This window comes from Leptonychotes weddellii, unplaced genomic scaffold (assembly GCF_054177405.1).
Source record: "Leptonychotes weddellii isolate Sample4059 unplaced genomic scaffold, ASM5417740v2 HiC_scaffold_715, whole genome shotgun sequence".
Classification (NCBI taxonomy): domain Eukaryota; kingdom Metazoa; phylum Chordata; class Mammalia; order Carnivora; family Phocidae; genus Leptonychotes; species Leptonychotes weddellii.
In genome coordinates, this window is record NW_028041146.1 from 1 (window position 1) to 14966 (window position 14966).

The window sequence follows — 14966 nt, forward strand, 5'->3', positions numbered from 1 at the left end:
AGTACACTGAATATTCTTCTAATTTACTGTGTCTTTGATTTGAATTTGATTCCACCAGGATCCATAATTATTACAAAGGGAATTTGAATCTTTCTTAATCAGCATGAATGATTACCACTACTTCTGATGAGGACTACGATATCTACGTATCGTATTTTCATGTACGTATTTTCATGAGTGCTGTGTTTACTTCTTGTAACCACAGTGGGAAGTGAGTTGTAGTCCTGTCTCATTATATACAAGAGTCCACTGAGGCAAATACCAACAAGTGTTCCAGAGTCAACCCATTTTAAAATATCTCAGACTGTAGTCCTGTCTCTGATTCCAAGTTCTGTGCACTACAAAAGAGAAAACAAATGTTTAATGCACTAGCCTTTTCCCACCACAGTTGATTCATTCAACCAACCATTATTTAGTGAAAATGTACTATGTGCTGAGATATAATGATAAACACAGTAGAAAGAAGGGAGTGTAAGGCTCATCGAGGGGAAGTACAGCCTTCTTTTTTTTTTACATATTTAATAAACTATATTTTTATCTTTATTACCAATTTTAAGTTCACAGCAAAATAGAGAGGAAAGTACAGACATTTCCTATACCTCCTGCCCCAACATGTGCTCAGCCTCCACTGCTCTCAATATCCCCACCAACTGATACATTTGTTCATAATCAATGAACATCACAATCACCCAAAGTTTATAGTTTATATCAGGGTCACTCTTGGTGTTATATATTCTATGGGTTTGGAACATGTATAATGACATTTATCTATCATTATAGTACAGAGTATTTTCACTGCTTTAAAAAAATCCCCTGTGCTCTGCCTATTCACCCCCCCCCCCCATTCTCTGACTGATTGTTTCATTGTCTCCATCATTTTTTCCTTCCCGCAAGGTCATATAGTTGGGATCATACTGTATGTAGCCTTTTACATTGGCTTCTTTCACCTGGTAATATCCACTTAAGATTTTTCCAGGTATTTTCATAACATGATAGCTGGTTTCTTTTTAGCACTGAATAATATTCCATCGTCTGGATGTGCTACAGCTTATTTATCTATCCACCTGCTGAAGGACATCTTGATTGCTTCCAAATTTTGACAATAATGGATAAAGCTGCTATAAACATCTATGTGTAGGTTTTGTGTGGATGTGTTTTTAATTCCTTTGAGTAAATACCAAAGGGTGTAATTGCTGCTAGCCTCACTACTTCATGGTAATTAGCCAAATTCATGAATGATGCGTTTATGATTAATTCACTCAATTAATTATGAAGAAGAAGGGGGATAGAAAAATAATTGCCATCGCTTCTCGGCCTTTTGGCTAGGATCAAGTGTAGTATCTGTTCTTATCAGAAAAATAATTGCCAGATATTTCATCACTGCCCATCCCTTTGGATTGATGCATTGGCTCATGCATCTAAATTACTTTCAGTCGAGGCTTTTCCTCTGCAATTATTGATACAATTGAGATAATTGAAAACTTTTAAAACTGCAGGGTGACTTTGGTAGAATTATTTACCTGAGACACATGCCACCATTAAATATGTCAAAGATATCAGTCACAAGGTAATATCACTATGACAAAGGAGACAAGAATATACAATGGGCAAGATAATCTCTTCAATAAATGGTGTTGGAAAAACTGGACAGCTACATGCAAAAAAATGAAACTGGACCACTTTCTTACACCATGCACAAAAATAAACTCAAGATGGATTAAATACCTAAAGGTGAGACCTGAAACCATAAAAATCCCAGAAGAGAACACAGGCAGTAATTTCTTTGACATTAGCCGTAGCAACATTTTCGAGATGTATTTCCTCAGGCAAAGGAAACAAAAGCAAAGATAAACTATTGGGACTACAGTAAAATTAAAAACAAACAAACTGGGGTGCCTGGGTGGCTCAGTTGGTTAAGCGACTGCCTTCGGCTCAGGTCATGATCCTGGAGTCCCGGGATCGAGTTCCGCATCAGGCTCCCTGCTCGGCAGGGAGTCTGCTTCTCCCTCTGACCCTCCTCCCTCTCATGCTCTCTGTATCTCATTCTCTCTGTCTCAAATAAATAAATAAAATCTTTAAAAACAAACAAACAAAAAAAAAACTTTTGCACAGTGAAGGGGGCCATCAACAAAGTGACAATGCAACCTACTGAATGGGAGAATATATTTGTAAATGGTATATCCAATAAGGGGTTAATATCCAAAATATATAAAGGACTTGTATAACTCAATAACAAAACAAACAAACAAACAAAACCCCACTCATAACTCAATTAGAAAATGGGCAGAGGACCTGAATAGACATTTCTCCAAGTTAAGACACACAGATGGCCAACAGACACATGAAAAGATGCTCAACATCACTCATCATCAGGGAAATGCAAATTCAAACCATAATGAGATATTACCTCATACCTGTCAGAATGGCTACCATAAAAAAGATAAAAAAATAACAAGTATTGGTAAGGATGTGGAGAAAAAGGAACACTTGTTGACTGTTTTTGAGGATACAAATTGGTGTAGCCACTGTGGAAACACTATGGAGTTTACCCAAAATTTAAAAATAGAAAAGTAGTTTCACTACTGGGTATTTACTCAAAGAAAACAAAAACACCACTTTGAAAAGATATATGCACCCCTATGTTTCTTGAAGTATTATGTATGATAGCCAAAATATGGTTAGCAACTGAAGTGTTCATTTATAGATAAATGGATAAAGAAGATGTGGTAATTATACACACTGGAATATCACTCAGCCATAAAAAGAAGGAAATCTTGTCATTTGCAACAACATGGATGGGGCAGAGAGTTTTATGCTAAGTGAAATAAGTTAGACTGAGAAAGACAAATACCATGATTTCACTTATATATGGAATTTAAAAAAATAAAAAGCAAATGAACAAATAAACAAAAAGCAGAACCATATGTATAAATATAGAGAACAAACTGATCTTTGCCAGAGGGGAAGTGCGTGGGGGGTGGGCAAAATGAATGAAGAGAAGTGAGAGATTTAAAAAAAAGGGGAGAGAGAAAATATGTCGAAGATATCAGTCACAAGGTACCTTTGGAATACAACCCAAACTACCTTTTAAGTGAGTAAAACCCCATACAACATATTCGCTGTTTTCTCTGGAGATTAAATGTGGAGCAATAAGTGAATGTTTTTCAGGAATTTATTGGTTTATGTGCTTAACTAAATAAGTATCTTAGTAAAGGCTTTTTAAGGATCTGTCATTTTATATGGTCATAACATAAACATGAGAAAAGTTACCATTTAAAGAAATCAATGTGCAACCCTATATATAGGATTTTAAAATTCCAGATTTGTTTTAATCATTGGCTTCCTTAAATTTGGGGGCAATCTCTTGCCTCGGAGATTCTTATTTCTTACACTGAGTTTGTGTCCTCTGCTGTCTTTTCTTCCTGTGTCCTGTGTATTTGGTCTGGAGCCATAAGCGTCCCCTAGGACCACTTTGGACGTTCCATAGGGAAATGCAGACCTGTCCTATTTTCCGGATGACCCCCTCTGAAAAAGTAGGCTGGTGATTCAGATACAATGCAATCCACGAGGGCCTGTAGGCTGCCATTTCTACTGCCTAAAGAGCCATCAGGGAAGGTCTGGGACTTCCTTTTACTTAGGGCTTCATCTCAGTGGTTCCATTTTGAAGAGAAAAAAAAAAAAATTGGTTTCCGAGCCAGCTAGTTTTCCTCTATCGTAGGAAAGCCAGGACTCTGGACATACACTGGAGGAACCATTCAATTGTGTTATTATTCATTTTGTCTCTGACAGCCTTCAGTTTTGGGGTGAGACATGTTTTCATTTTCCTCCTTTAATGCAAGACATTTTAAACATGAATTTAAAGTCTTAAGATAAAGAATGTGTGTTCAGTGTCTATTCTTGTCGCCCATGGCCTCCCTTTCAACACTTTTACTACGAAATATGTTCTCATGCAAAAACAAACAAAACAGCAATCATACATACAAAATCCTTTGATTGTATTCACCTTATAGGACTTCCCCTTTAGAGAATTATGTAATTTGGAAAACTAAGTATGGATGCATCTCCTTAGAGTTAACATTAAAATTTAATTATGAAAGGGTCTCTCAATTGTTGAACGTCTGTGACTTCTCTTTCTTAACTTGTGCACTTTTGCATCTGCACATTATTTTTATTCCTCCAGTTTCTTTGGCTCACCCCAATTAGTGGATTCTCAATACTTTAAAAGATGTATCTTGTCTTTGATAGCAGGGGGCATCCCTTTATCTTCACACTCCAGAAAATAGATAATAAATAAATACTCAAATTGAAAAGGACACTACTCACTAGCTGGGCTATTTTGGATCTTTGTTCACGTATCTGTTCTGACTTTGCCGTATTGGCCCCCTACAACCATGCAATGGGAGGCAGCGAATGTGCTAAACATTGTATCAGATTGTAACAGAATTAGTATTGAAAAATTATCCATTTTACTATCTGGGAGGAAACTTTAGGGCGGCTCAGAATGATCAGCTCACATCAAGGGGCAGGAAATAGATTGTGCCCAGTTTTCGTTAAGTGTGTGAACTCCCTCTGCAGGAGCTGATTGTCCCATCCTGCCCTCCTGACTCCCAGATACCTCTCACCTCTGCCACTCACTTTGCTCTTCCTCTGCCATTCGATCGGTCTAAGCTCCCCTAATGCATATCTCATCAGTCATCATGACTATTGCTATAGTAATATCTTGTTGTAAAAGTAGACTTCTCTACCCTCCACGCTGCGTTCCTCCCCATGACCGTCCCCTCCTGTGCGTACAGCACGCTCCTCAGTCTCTCACCATTACCGTATACACATTGTCAGGTACTCTTCATCTTAATTCCCCGTGTAAACTTCCAATATACACCAGCCTTGTTTATCCAGGGCTCATCATGCGTTTTCAGATCAGCACCTCCCTTATCCCCCGAACTTAACCCTGAATGTGAACAGTCTTCAGCCTGAACTCTTTTTAGGAACTCACCTGCTTTCCTGTGCCTCAAAATGTGTTTGTATCACAGTGATTGCTAGCGATGTGCATCCCAATAGGACTTACTACCACACTGAATCTGCGCATCCCCCCTCTCCATTGCTCTTTCCCGGTGAGTGTCTCACAGGATATTTAAATCTAAAGTTTTCATTCGTCCACCTTGCACTGTTGCTGTATTCATAACCCAGGCATCACCTCTGATGCTTCCCTTTGCCTCCCTCCCCACAGCAAACCCATCGACTTGCTTGCACCTCCAGCATACGTCTCAAACCCACTGTGACGGTCCCTCGTCCTGTTACCCGGGAGGGAAAAATACAGCCAGTCTGGCCTGGGTTATAGCAGGAGGCTTCTGATTCCTCTCCTTCCTGCATTCATGCCAACTCTGCTCATCCCCCACTAGCGAATAGTTACCCGGTTCAAGTGAAAATGGTCTGCAGGGCAGAATGGACTCAAACCCAGCTCTGCTCTAAAGAAGGGAGCATCACAGGTTCCTGGAAAGCAGCGTCCCTGAGCCCCTGGGGTGCAGGCACACGCCTCCATCCCCAGGACTGCACCGAGGCCCTGCCTGTGCATCAGGGCTTTCTTATAAACCTTCACTTCCTCCTAACCAACTACAGTTTGATTTTTAAGTAGAAAAGAACACTCATATCCTCCTTTTTAAAATATTTATTTATTTATTTATTTATTTATTTATTTATGAGAGAGAGAGCGCGCACAAGCAGGGGGGGAGCAGCAGAAGGAGAGGGAGAAGCAGGCTCCCCACCGAGCAGGGAGCCCGATGCGGGGCTCGATCCCAGGACCCCGGGATCATGACCTGAGCCGAAGGCAGATACGTAACCGACTGAGCCAACCAGGCACTCCGTCCTCTTTTTGTTTGTTTTTAATTTGGCCTTTTTGTATGAAATAGAAAGCTGTGATAACATAAAAAATTTTACTGTATAATCCTACAAATCATTAGCCAACATATAAACCTATGTAACTTCTATTAAATTTCTCAGTTCAGATTCCAGTGGGTTGCATGAAAATTGTATGGATCTGTTGGCTTTAAATCATTTGTCTTTTTTACACTTCAAGTGTTAAATATAAAACTTAACTTCTATTGTCTATTACAATTGTATTTATCTCATGGAAATTAAAAGCTGGCTAATTTAAATTGTATAGGATAAATACTTATTTTTCCATGTAAATGTGAGTTTAAGTTAATTAGCAAAATGTTATGTAAATATATGCAAATTGTACTTTAAATATTTACATAATGTGAAATTTTAAAATTTTCTGTTTACTTGTTAATATAAACCTGGAAACAGTCAATACAGCTTGCATAATTTATGGGTAGGGATTTGAGGCATAAGGGCATTTGAGTTAATTATATGGTTAAAATATTCAAAGCAGAACTTGTTCATCTATGCAGTATCCAGCAAGTCACGTAAATGAGAAATTGCAGCATTTTGAAACATTTTGTTTTTTGCGAGTAAATCCCACCCTCTCTACAAATTCCTCCCCACAAAGAAAGTGGAATGAGAGGAAAACAAAGGAATCAAAGAAAAATATATACAGGAAAAACCCTGTGGTTTGGAAAGTCAAAAGTAATTATGATTACTTAGCATGATTATCCAACCTCCAAATTGCTTCAATCAAAACATTCAAAAGAATGGTCTTTAAAAAAAAAAAAAAATCCTTCCATGTGAGTACAATAATAGGGAATGTAAGTTGGCCTTAGAGAACTTATGGAAACTCAAAGGGTTGTCAATATTATTTTTAAAAACTAGATTAAGGTAAAATATTCTCTAGAAAAAAATACCAAGTGAATTAATTTTTGGACTTTAAAAAACGAATTAATATGGTTTATATACAACTCATTCTTTTCATAATGGCCTAAGATGTGATGCTAATTACCAGCAGTATTACAAAAGATAATCACATTTCTTTAGACTAGTTTTCCAAAATCCTCCTATTCATTTACTTAATATCCTTACTAAAACTTAAAAAACTATATGTCTAATTATTATTTTACTGAAGATAAGAGGTAGGGAGAGTTATGAGAATTAATTCTCTTCTATGTCATACCCTGGCAAAGAAATGGGATGCCCAGTGGGGTTGACGTGGGAATCAGGATCCATGGGCCAGAGAAGCCTCATGTGATTTCCCAGTGAAAACCAACAATGAGGTAGGAGGAGGCCAGCAAAGGCCATTCACCCGGAATTTGACACCGGAATTTTCGATTAATTGAAACAAATTAATGGACTTTTTGAATGACCCTCTCGCTGTTCTAGAATGACTTTGAACAGTTATCAAGAAATGTCTACTACTTTGTAATGGAATTTGAAATTGTCTTCTTCGGTATAATTTGCAGAGTGCACTCCTAAGGGAATTTTTTCTTTTTTCTCTCAGGACCATCAGAATTATGTCAATCTTAAGCTTCTAAGTACGACAAGGAATGAGGGAAAAAAAAAAAAAAGTCCCCTTTCCTGAGAAATATGCTGAGTAGTGTTATATAAAAGTAGCCTAGCTTTTTTTAGAAGCATGAAATATCCAGTAGAGTTTATGTAAATCCTTTCTCCTGCGTGCCATGTTTAAATGCAGAACTGGGCACCTTGGTATATTTTAAAGCCAATACAGTGTTTATAGTGCAGAGTCTAACTTTGCTGGCATTCTAGTATTCACTTCCCCATTAGCAAATACTCCATTTTAAGAGTGAGACCCTTTCAGGATTTCCCCCCACCTTGTACCTGCAAGTTAAAGCATCAGAAATGAAATACAGACCACACGTACACACCAGCACACCAGAAGTCTGCACCTCGATCAGCTTTTATAAGTATTTACAGCTGTCCATGCTTCTCAAAGAGATGGCCTTGGGACTCGTAACTGTGAGTATCATCTTACTGCTCTGTGTGGGATGTGGATTCCTGCAAGGATGCTGCCCCCTGATCAGACCTGCTTTTGCCCACATTTGGAATTCTAGTGCAGGTTTTAGAACAAGATCTTCCAGCATTACATAATGATCAAATACTTAAAAACAAAACAAAACAGAACAAAAAAACCTCTATTAGTTTGTTTTGGTTTGGCAATATGGGGCAAAATTGTAAACAACTCCAGTGAAAATAAAAATTCATAATGCATTAAAATGTAATTTGTTTCATATTTATGAACGCTTTCTCTAAGAACCCTTTTCAGACTCCAGTGATGGGATCGTCCCAACTACAGCTAAACACTTATTGAATTAGAAATGGATTATAAACTTTGTTAAATTTTAATTCCATAGATTTTTGCTTTTATTCTCCTTAGGGCCCTTATTATCTATTTGCTAATGCACCCCTCATTCTGAGGAATAATATAGATAGTACCTGTTAGCATAAGAGTTAATGGCATCCCTTTTCCCAAATATTTGCATCTCCTCATTCTACTTAAAGAATACATTCTCTAATCAGCCAGCATAGAGAAGTGAATTATTATCTACTACTTCATGCTTTTTCCTATGTGTTGTTATAAAGAAAATTCACCCAAAAGTCTACTAGAAACTACCAGAGGTAAGATGAGGAATTCAATATACTTTCTTCTTACTCTAATTCCTAAATATAACCATCAAGTTTAGGGACCTTCCATAGGGTTCTGGCAATTTATGTATCAGACCGGAAATCCAGGTCTACAATCTTAACAACTCTTAGTTTGTATTATTAAAGAAATAAAATCCAAGAACTGAAGAGTTTTCTGAAGATTTCCAATATGTAATATGAGTTATATCTAGGCTTTTTTGTTTTGGTTTTAGTTTAGATTTCAAAATTTTCCCATTTTTGCCCTTTAATTTTTTATTAAACACATCCAATCAAGACCCAGGTGTTAATTAAAGAGGAGAAAGGGTGGAAAATCTGACACCTAGTAATTTATTCTTAATGCATAATAGATAATGACTCATGTTTAATGTTTTTCTTAATGAACAATATTACCCAGTTGCTTTAAATTTCCCTAATTAAAATGTGAACTGCTTGACAACATGGCTTCAGTGATAACTTTCCAAAACAAGTCTAAAATATTTTTCAATGAAATCAGTTATTTTTGTATGTATCAGTCAAAAGTGGTGGTTCCATTTAAAACAGGGTCAAGCCTATTTTGCGTATGCTCTATTGATGATGAATTTCTGGGGTTAGACATGGAAAAATCAACAGATACGTACAAATTTCAGTTTAGTTTTGCTCATTTAAAAATCACCATTTTCTACTATCAATCCATGTCAAAATCCTCAAGTCCTCCTCCAAAGAGGCTCATATGGTAGGTTAATGCTGTCTGCGTCATCTGTCTTCAGCAGAGCGTTCCACAGCGTGCATGGGATATTGTGTGAACAGAAGAATCCAAGGTGGGCAAGGTGTGGTTACTGCTCTTAATAACGGTGTCCCCAAACTGATGGAGGACACAGTGTCTATAATAATTACAAGGTCCGTAGGGTCTGCTGTCTTTATTGAGCACGTTCTATGTGTGAAGCACTTTTGAAACCCATTGTAAAACATGTCCTCATTTATTTCTCATAATAATACCTAAAGTACATTTCATTATCCCCATTTAGCCTTCGAGAGAGCAGGTACAATATCTAATTAGTGAAGTCAGAATTCAAGTTGTATTAAGTCAAAATGCTGTAAGGTTTGGATATCTTGGGTGTATCATGGGTCTCTAGAGTCTTCCTTCCTTCCTTTCATTTTCTTTCTTTTTTCTTTCTTTCTTTCTTTCTTTCTTTCTTTCTTTCTTTCTTTCTTTCTTTCTTTCTTTCCTTCTTTCTTTCCTTCTTTCTTTCTTTCTGTGATTGAAGTGAAAATGTTGCAGTGAGTGGCAAGAAAATAATGATATCATGATATTGAATGGCCATTTTGTTCCATTTACTCATTTTTGTATCATAGAAGCTCTGAAAAAGCTTCTCCCTGAAACCCTGTGCTTGTCCCCACACCCAGCTCTGTTCCTTCTTTGATCCATTTAATGACCCCGTCAGAAATATCTACAATTTGACAAGCACCCCACTAATTCCTAGAGAAAATATTTTGAGCAGGATGGACATGGCCCCTGATCTGATGACATTCATAGGAAATAGAAAAAGCAAGTGGCCACACAATCATCACTGTAAAGGGTAAGGAAGGTCATGCACAGCAATGTGTCTACAAGTGAGTTCTGAAGACCCACAGCATTGCCATCACCTGAGAGGCTTGCATTAAGATTAAATTTTGCACACCCCAGGGGCGCCAGGTGGCTCAATCAGTTAAGCATCTGCCTTCCCTCAGGTCATGGTCCCAGGGTCCTGGGATCGAGCCCTGCATCAGGTCCCTGCTCAGCGGTGAGCCTACTTCTCCCTCTCCTGCTCCCCCTACTTGTGCTCTCTCTGTCAAATAAATAAATAAAATATTTGAAAAAATCACACACCACACCCAGTACCATCTAATCAGAAGCTTTGGTTGCAAGGCCAGGGAATCTGCATTTTTAACCAGAACTCCAGGCATCCTGATTACATTTGGTTTTGAGAACCTAAGCAGGAGGACTGGGATGTGCCAAGGGAACACACAGAAGGGGGACAAAACCCCATCATGGAAGTCAGGAAAGACCCATGGGTCTAAACACTAAATTTAAGAGAGAACAAACTGTCCCCTCAGGTGAGGGTCCTGTGGTCTTCCCTGACTGGAAGCAGTCTGGGGGCCTGTGGATTGGCAAGGAGATTGTCATGAATCGAGGAAGAGCTGACAGAGAGGGAACAGAGAAGCCAAGCTGAGGTATTTCCCTCAGCGTGTTTGTCTGCAAAGTGCAGAGGAGTGGGTGTGGGCAGGATGATAGCAGATGGTATATATTTTTTTAGGGTTTGAGAGATTTGATTTTGCTTCTTGGATGTTGGACATGGGTTGAAAATAGAGATTAAAGGGAAGATGGGTAATCAAGGAGGCAGATGATGGGAGAGAGAGAGAGGAGGAAGAAATGAAGAAGGGAGAAAAGGGAGGAGAAAATTGGGGGGGCAGAGAAGACAGTATTAAACTGAATACCAGACCCTCAGAGAGAGAGAGAGAAGAGAGGAAGAGTGGGCAGGGAGGAGGGGCAGATGCAGCAGGCAGAGGTGTGAGACCTGGGAGGGAACCCAAGGCCAGAAATGCAGAACATGAGAGAGATTGGAAATGAGGACCACGAAGAGACAGAGAACATGGGGCAGAGGATGGAATGGAGCAGACAGGTGCAGAAATTACAGCAGAGAGAGACCGACCTTCTTTGCTGAGGGTGGCCAGGGGCAGTGGCGGGATTGGATGCAGGTGGGTCAGAAGGAAACAGGGAAAACACAGGTGTTTTTACTCTCTGTGTCAATTAGAGGGCCAGATCACTGCTCAAAAAGGGGAGAAGCCCAGGCTCAGGCTGTGCCCCTGGAGAAGTAGAGCCAGACTTGCAGGGCTCTGTGCAGGTGGAGAGGGCACACGCTTCTGGGGAACCCCCACCCCCGCCGCCAAGGGCAGGAGAAGCTGCTCTGGGAGGTGGTGGCCTTGGCCGCCTGGAGCTGCGTGCCCACCAGGTATGTCTTCGGGCGGGCAAGACGACAGGTCTTTGCAGGACCTACCGACCAGCGATGGGGTGCAGGCTGTTCCAGGGGCGGGCAACCTCGCCAGCCCAGCTTGTGCAAGCCAAGGTCCATTCCCAGTGAGGACCCGATTCCATTTCATACACAGAAACTCAGGCGAGCCGGGCATTTATCCAAACTAGGCAGCTGATAAGTGGTTTTAAAAAGCCTCCACCCCAGGTCTGATTGCGGCCAATACTCTTTCCTCTTACTCTCTTACCCTATGAAAAATATGTTGAAATTTGACAAGGATGAGTTCGAAATTTTGATTTTTAGATTAAGAAACTTGTTGTACGGGGCGCCTGGGTGGCTCAGTCGTTAAGTGTCTGCCTTCGGCTCAGGTCATGATCTCAGGGTCCTGGGATCGAGCTCCGCATCAGGCTCCCTGCTCGGCGGGAAGCATGCTTCTCCCTCTCCCACTCCCCCTGCTTGTGTTCCCTCTTTTGCTGTCTCTCTCTCTGTCAAATAAATAAATAAAATCTTAAAAAAAAAAAAAAAACTTGTACAAGTTCAGCGTTTCAGTTGAAAAGCTCATAGGAATTGACTATGAAGTTGATCTAATTTGACAGCGTACCACAGCTACCTGGGTTGAATTTCGGGTGGCTCTAGGCTTTTGGATGTTTGGTAAATATTTAATGAGTGGATGGATGAGCAGGTGAATAGTCTCTGGGAGCATTAAGAAAAGCCTAGAGTCTCCTCATACTTTAGTCAAGGTTAAACTACATTGATTTAGGATATTGAATTCAACACCAAGGGCCAAACTTTAAGAGCTGGACAAATTTAAAGGTGACTGGTCAGATGGGTGAGTCTGCATTTGATGCCAAGGTACAGTCAGAACAGTTGGAAACAATCAGAGGGGAGCAATGGGGCCATGCTGAGAAAATAAGATTTTCAAAGTGTTTGGTAGGTGTGTTTGGATTGAAATTTTGCCTTCAAATTTTAGGTTTAGGTCTTAGGGAAGTATGACTTGATAAAAGGGATGCTGAAATTGTGCTTTGTGAATGTTTGCAGGACACAGCACAAGTCAGACCCTTTCGGGGGGTCTTACAACATCTGTTTATAACGTGCACCAGACCATCCATGTGGTACTTTGCAGCTCTAAGGTTTTATCATGTGGGTAAATCGCTTAAACCTTTTGTCATTTTTTATTTGCAACCCAAAAGATAATAATCCCTCCCTCCTAGGATAATTAGTAAGAATAAGTGACCTCTGGAAAATTAAAGTATGGAAAACATTTGGTACGTTTCCTGTCACATGTTGGCAATAGACGTTTGCTCCTGTTTTTCGCTGAAAACTGGACAAAAGCTCTATTAGTCTGGTTTCATTTTTTTAAGTTTTTATTTTGAGATAATTATAGACTCACATGCCACTGTAAGAGAAATAATACAGAGCTTTCATACATCCTTACCCAGTGGTAACGTCTTGCAGAATTAGAGTGCTGATGCTGACCTCAGTAACAGTAAAGATGTTTGTTACTGTCGGGATCCCTCACGCTGCATAGCTACACACTGACCCTCTCTGCTCCCATTCATGGTACCCCGACCTGTGGGGAAACCCCCAAAGCTGCTCCATTTCTAGAACCTTCTCACTCCCATAATGTTGTATTGAAATGCTGGAATTGCCTTGGAATATTGTACTGAAATTGTACACACTCCAGGTTGACTTTTTCTCCTTCAGGAGAATTCCCTGGAGATTCACACAATCTCTAGCATGCATTATAGCTTGGCCTCTTTCATTCTCCTCCCCCACCCCCAGGGGTTTTTGAGCTTATTAAAGCTACAAAGAATGAATTGGACAAAAGTTTTATTAGAAAAGTGTTGGGAGTTTCCAAGAGCTTTTAAAATATCAGCAAACATGATTTCAGCAATTTAAAATCATTTTCTAAATTGTCAAAATATAAAAGAACAGTCGCTTGGAGTGTCTTCAATTTGGCTTTTTTCCCCCCTGTACTTGAGATCTATTCAGGTTGTCTGACTCCCAGAAGCTTCACTAAAATTCCTAACTAGACCAGGAGTCTCTTATTCAACACACCTATTGGTATCAATTAACACTCCTCTATACACACAGGATGATTCGGGCAGAAGGTCTGTGGGGCTCTATAAACTATCAGACAACCCCCTTCAGGTGGGGTCAAGGGTGCCGTGGCCTCCCCCCACCTCTCAGCCTCCTGGGTGAAGGTGAGGAGTTCCAGGTGTGGTCAACCTCAGAGTTGCTCAAGTGGTTGGGGCGCTGCCCTCTGGTTTGTAAACACTTGCCCTTCAATCTGAAATATAGCGCTTGTGGAATTTAACATTATTTGCAAAGTTTCCTGGAGGAATGTCTCCATTCCCTCTTCTCCATCTGCTCTTCTTAGGTGGGCCACAACTTTTCTGAAGACCCTTTTTTAAATTAGCAAGCTGTCTCTTTTTGTTGCTGCTGCTACTGCGTTTGTCCTAGGTTGTCTCTGGCTGCTGTCCATGGTCCTGAGGACTGGCATCCCCGCTAGAAAAGTGGCCGTAAAGGCACTTGCTTGAGGATTAAGATGGCGGCCCAGTTGCTCTGGCTTCCATTGTCCATTCATGTCCCTTCATGGTATTATTGCTACTGGTCTTGCTGATGCGACCAGTATGTATCTTAGAGGAACTGGGAACTGTTGGAGGCTGTTCATTGCTCTACCCTTCCCATCAGGGCTCAATGAGGAACTTGTTTCTCCTTGTTCTGCTCCTCTCTTCCCTCCCCCCAAGGGTGTAAGAAAAAAGGAGGGGAATTGTGAAGGTGTGATAAAAGTTTTAAGATAGAGTAGGAAAAAAAATCATTCGAAGGATTGAAGTGAAAATTTGGTCAACACTAAGGACTTAAGATCTTAATTTCTGGCTTTTTTTTTTCTTCACTTTCCCTTACTCGTACAGTCAGGGATTGCTGCTCTAAGTGTAAAACCAAAGAGTTGAGGGGAAATCTCCAGCAAAATTTTTAGATTCTTTATTTTTTTTCTTTTGTTCTTACAAAAAATAGAGGGCACAGAGGTAAAAGCAAAAACATACAGTGTGCTTAGATTTCAAAGAACAATCCTGCTAACCATTTTTCAATATTAAGGAATTTGATTTGCTAATTTTTTAAAGAATTTTTGTTTCAGTGCCCATTGGGCATAATGGTCTGACATTTTGATGGCTTGTTTTAATGTTGTTGGTAATGTCTTTGATAAGATTGATTATCAAAATCACCTTAGCCTCATAATACTCATTCGGGAATCTTTGCCTCTGCTCTTACTTTCTAAATGGTTTTGGATAAGATTGGTGTGACTTCTATTCTTACCTGTGTGATAGCATGTGTCTATATTTGGGCCTATCCTTTTCTTTGTAGAAAAGTTTTTAATAACAATTTAATATTTCACAGATACACATCTACTCATGTTTATTTCCT

General features: G+C 39.8%; 1 non-coding gene across 1 annotated transcript; it reads left to right on the forward strand.

Annotated features, from left to right (window-relative positions):
- Positions 1-1302: 1302 nt before the first annotated feature.
- On the forward strand, positions 1303-1484 carry LOC115938158 (U2 spliceosomal RNA). The gene has a single exon (XR_004073350.1). It is a non-coding gene; the product is annotated as a U2 spliceosomal RNA (small nuclear RNA).
- The last annotated feature ends 13482 nt before the right edge of the window (positions 1485-14966 follow it).